The sequence below is a fragment of the Trachurus trachurus genome (genome assembly GCF_905171665.1).
Source record: "Trachurus trachurus genome assembly, chromosome: 12".
Taxonomy (NCBI): Eukaryota; Metazoa; Chordata; class Actinopteri; order Carangiformes; family Carangidae; genus Trachurus; species Trachurus trachurus.
This window is the reverse complement of record NC_139908.1, coordinates 22,027,300-22,033,299: the sequence shown is the minus strand read 5'-3', so window position 1 is coordinate 22,033,299 and position 6,000 is coordinate 22,027,300.

Genomic DNA, 6,000 nt, shown 5'->3' with positions numbered 1-6,000 from the left:
CGATCTGGTGCAAGTTCACAGGTCGGAAGTTACGAGTGGCCGTTATAGTGACTTTCACAGGCAACAGGTCGGAGAAACGCGAGTTGCCTGGAACGCTACAAAGTCGTAAGTCGTGACTTGAAGCTGTAATTTACGGTTTCAAAAGCCTGCCTGGAACGCAGCATTAGCCAAAACGACCGGATCGCTTACTTCTGCTTTAACCTAAAATAATTTGTCATGTTTTAAAAAGATTTTTATCAGGCTCTCAGAAAACAGGAGATGTTTTACTGGCATAACATTTAAATGAACAGTGCAGACACATACATTTGGAAAAACATAGAAACCTGAATACATGAGACTGATTGATTGATTGATTGATTGATTGATTGATTGATTGATTGATTGATTGATTGATTGATTGATTGATTGATTGATTGATTGATTGATTGATTGATTGATTGATTGATTGATTGATTGATTGATACTTTCCATCTACAGCTGTTATGTGGATCTAAGCAGGTGAAGATAAATGGCAGTTGGTGCCAGTTCTCCAGTTAGGTGCCATTACACTGAATCAGTGTAGAAGAAGAGGAACAGTGAATTTAAATAAGTGTCAGTAAAAAGAAATTATGATTAAAATGACATTTTGTGTCATGTGAGACTGAGGGAAGGTTGCAGGCTCTTGTAAGCTAACCCGTCCTGTGTATGTTTCATCTCTCCAGTGAAGCTGAAGCTTCAGAGGATGTTCGGGTAAATGCACATGTGCATTTGATTCATTTGCTGAGTCTATTTCCAATGCACTTTGCTTTTATCAATACACCAACTTTTGCACCTCAGCCAAGCATAAAATTTGAGGCAATATGTCTACTTTTTTGACGAATTTCTGACCTTACCATTGCAGTTTTTTTCTCAAGTGCAAAGTGATGGGTGGCACTTGACCCACCACGACCTGCCTTGGTTCCTCACAGGTTTCACGGCATTAAAACACTCTCCCACTGGTCCCACCTGTGTAGTTGATGTGGTCACAAGAGTACCTGTCAGAAAGACATAAACATGGGTCACTGGAAGGGTCTCCTGAAGGGTCTGAAGAAAAAACACTTGGAAAATCAGAATATTGATGAATATTCATCAATTTCATCAATTTTGCAAGCCATTAATATTTTTGTTTTTTATTTTTATGAGGAGATAGACTTTTCTCCTTTTTTGTGAAATAATATGAATGACATTTCTTGATAATGTTGTCTGCTGTGTTTATCTTTTAATGTTTCTGATGTCTATACATAATAGTATCTTATGTTTTTGCTCCTTCTTGCTGACTGGGTCACATGACTCATTCACATGATTCTTAGTATGGGCTCTACAATTTAAAACACCTGTGTAATCGGTTAGCTCATATCCTGATGAAGACTTGTTAAGTCGAAACATGTTGATCCCTGAGAATTAAAGGATTTTTACCCCAGAGTGCCTTGGACTCTACTTCAGTTTTGGACAGCCTTTTACTTGAAACTTGATCTGCACTAGGACAGAACCACACCAGCTCACAAAATGATAGTCTCTAAATACTTTCAGTCTCATCAGTTATTTACAATTGTACCCCAAATAGTGCAACTAAAGAAATAATAATTTCCTTAAAAGGGCAAAGTAGTTTTTTGGCAAACAACAATAGGGATGTCATCTATTAGTTGGGGACTATTTTTAACCACTGATTAATACAGATTTGGTGCTATGGTGAGCATTGCCAGCATTTGCTTGACTTAAACAATGTGTTTATGGGAATGAAGTCATTTATTGTAGTTCTTGTATTGAATGCAGCTGGTGGTGGTTATTATGGGGTGAGGGTTTGTAGAAAGAGAGTAACATGGTGGGCACACAAACAGGAACTGGTGAGTCAAACAAACAGTTTCCTAGTGAGCCGGGCAGGCAGACAGAACTCGAACAGGCGAGACGGGACTGCGGCAGGTGTCTGGACCAGAAACACAGGGATAGCAGGGTCATCAAACAAAAGAGGAGCACACTGAGCAACAAACATCTCAGACAAAGCTTGGCTGTGTAGCTTCTGTCCCACATGAGGACACGCAATGATCTGGGTAAAGAATGGTGAGTGGAAGCGCTCCTCTGAGCTGCAGCTGGTTGTGGAGGTGATTACAGGATGAGAAGCAGGTGTGTATGAAGGCTGGAGGGAGCAGGATCCAGGAAGCCACGTCCAGCTGACACACACACACACACTCACACACTCACACACAAGCACAAAGAACAAACTGGGGACAAACAAACACATGAGTGAGGAGAAAACAACAGAGCGGGGAAAGGAAATGACAACTGGGTCCAAACAATAACAGAAGGAGCATGTCACCGCATAAAATCTTCCCCCAAACTTCCCCTGTGTGAAAGGTGCAAGAAATCAGACAGCACACTTGCACACCAATTTTGGCTATGCCCTGAGATTCAGGATTTCTGCTGTTCGATTTTCAGATGTACTTAAAGTAAACCTGGATCCTGACCCAGAAACCGCTTTACTTGGCATGTTAGTATGGTGGTGGCCTATATGGTCAGAGCAAAGAGATGCATTTTGAGAGTGTAAAATCTGAGGCCCTGTATGAAAACGGCAAAATATTTAATCGGATGTGCCTTTCGTTTAGACGGCGACAGCGTTTTCGGGGCTTGAAAACGCAAAAAAGTGAAACCACCCTCCAGAGTGGAAATCTTAAAAACGCTCCGCCGTTGCATCCCCATGTAAAGGGTGAAAACGTAAAAGTCTGCTCCGATTGCAGTGACATGTGGAGGGCACGGAGGGCAGCATTACGATGGCCGGCGTATAGCCTGCTGGAAATCAAGAAGAAGAAGAAGAAGAGGGAACAATTCTGGGTTGTACCAAAGAATTTCTAATATTGAATCGTAGACTGGCTCTGGTTGTACACAGCATGGATCTACTATAATACATCCATGATACACAAGCGTGTGTTGTGCGGCCTGGCGTGCATACAACACTGAATTCCACAGACTTTTGCGTCACCATATGCATTATGGATTTCCTCCCCAAAAGCGCTCGTCTAAACGCGAAATAAAAAGTGAGAAGTTGAGAACGCATCGCCACTTTTGCGTTTTCTGTTCAGATCGTGATCCGTGTAAACGTAGCCTGACTCACCACCTAAGTTGGAAGCCTGCTGAGGGAGCTGGTAGGAATCCTCCACATTAAAAAACTGAGATATCTGGTAACTTACAGAAGTTTTGTGGTGTACTGTATGGAGACCTACTGTATCCTGGAGTACTTGAAACTGTAGTTAACCCCCCTAAAGAGTATCTATTTTTACATAATTGGTGCATTCAAGTGGACATTAAACTCTGACATTATTAAGCCTCTTTGTGTGTACTGTTTTTATGGTTTGTGTCAAGTTTTGTATATATATATTATATATGTGTGTGTATATTGTCTGTTTCTTCTGTTACTTCAATTGATAAGAGACCTGACAATAAAAACATTTGAAAAAAAAGAAGGAACATGTCACCCAGTGTAACACAGGGAGTATGTGTCACCCAGTGTAGCACGAGTGACACATACAAATGCAAAGCTGCAGACATCTTCAGAATCCATCTACACTTCGCCTCCAGACATCACACAAAAGCCACCAAATACACTCTCACACACACATGAAAATAGCCGTTAGACATTTGAATGAATGAATAATGGGGACTTTAAAGAACAACCTAACAGAAACACATTACTCAGAGCATTGTAGTAGAATAAGATGAAATTGAGTGAAAAACTAAATGTACTGTGGAAATGATTTCAATGCATTTACCAATATAAACCTGGAAGAAAAACACAACACAAAGACAGAAATCACATTTATTCTGCTGCAGCTTCCTGTCTGTGTCCGGGAGGATACTCTCATCAACATCACAGGGAATCAGCCTTCTCCAGGCAGTGGGGGGTGTGTGGGTGGTAGTGGTGGTGGGGGGCTCTTGTTTGCCTTCTCCTCCCTCTGACAAGCTGCAACTGTAATTTCTAAGCAAGCCTCCTCCTCCGCTGCCCGGAGGTGAAGTGAACACGGATGTAGGCGTCCCTGTCATAGACTGTCCACCACCGGGCCAAAATAAAATCCTTTCCTGGAGGGGGGTGGGGATGGTCCTGAATCCAGATCAGCCCGGTGGATACGGATATTGCCCCAAACAACAATGTAATATGGCAGCTGTGGCTGTGCTGGCTCCCTCCGGTCTAGCCGCTGTGTGATCTCACAGAGCGTTGAGGAGATGTTAATATTAAATGTGCTGCACTTTTCAAGTCTTGGAGCCCGCTCAAAGTGCTCAACGGTGTGTGTGTTCCATTCATCCATTCACACAAACATTCACAAGGTTCAGGTACAGGAGCCATCAGTGATTTAAAGCGTCACCTCCTTTTGCCTGGTAGCCTAGCTGGTGATCCTCTGCTCCCTTCCTCTCCTTCCTCACCCTCAGTAACTCTCTTTTGTATTTCACACAAGCAAATGATATCGCAGGCTATAACCATATCGGCGACTTCCATCACTTTCTCCTCTGAAAATAGCCTCCTGTCTTATGGCTCCATTTGGTGGTCGTCGTCTCTCCCTTCTACAGAAATAGCGTTGCTGATGGGATTACAGTGGACGATCCATTTCACAAAATAGGAGCAAACTGTAACTGTGTGTGATACGATGCAAAGCTTCTCAGACTCCACACAGCAAGTGGAGCAAACACTACAGCAAATACAAAGCTCTCCAGATTGCAATATGGATGGAAGATGTGGACAAGGACATGGTCGATTAGAGTTGCCAGTATTTCTCTCCTTGGCTTTTGTCTTCCTCCTCCTCCTCCTCCTTTCAGTAGATGGGGTCATGGTTTGGGATGTTACAACCACAACTGTAACCAGTTATAGTCTGTAAATGAGTCCCATGGCACAGAGGAATGAGACACACCAGGCTTCCGTTTAACATACAGTATCAGCCTGATCATGTTTTATTTATACTTATTTATTCATCATTTCAATTGGCTGGCAATATGACAACTGTATAATATCAAAAGAACTGAAATACAGAAATGAAAAGGTTGGGGCTTAATCACAAGTTGTATAGATGTTGTAATTGTACATATAAGTACATGTTTGTACCTTTAAGCTACCATGAAGCATATGAAGAGTGGGGGCATGTGTTGCTGTATTGTCTGGTATTTGTCCAGTACAGTATTTTTATCCCAGTTCATACAGGATTTTCAAATCAGCTCTTTGTTTGTGTTGTTGAGATGTGAACATGACTCAGACTGAGAAACAGCAGAGAGCTCCTCCTGCAGGGTTTCATACTGTTAGTTTACTGTGAATCCAACTCGTCCAAATTTAAAAGTAAAACATGTGTTTAAAATGGGAGAAAAAAATCATTAAAGCGTAGTTTCAGGCAATATGGGTGCAGGCTTCAGGGCTCCAGTCAGGCTCCCGTTTTCATTTTTTCCTCTCTTTTTCTTTTCTTTTCTTTCTTTCTTTTTTAATTCCCCTTTAGAGAGGCAGATTTTTACTTCCATACTCTGAGGATCCAAAAGCAGCTGCAAATGTAGATATTTTTCAACATTAACTCCAAATGTAACTCTTTTTATTAGATGTGGTCATTTACTTATTATTCACAATATGTATTTCATTATTTAGGCTATTTATTTTTAACTAATTTTGAGTTGTGTTAATATATTTCATTGACAGCTTTCTTAATTGATTTATCCACCATGTGTGATACAGATGACAGCATACCCCCCATCTCTCATTTTCTCTGATAGTTGTTCAATCATTTCCCCTTGACACTGTGTTGCCTGTTGTCACTGAATGATTCTAAACATTGATTGTAACTTGGCTCTGAGGTCACTGGATCATTTACACAGAGTGAGTAATGAGCAGCAGGGCACGTGCACACCGGCCAATTAAAAGGTCTGAGGCGGTCGGGCGCGGGCAGGGGGGCGGGGCCTGGCCGGATCAGGTGGGGCGGTCCACTGTGGCTCTGACTGTCGCCAGAGGAGGAAGGAGGAGGA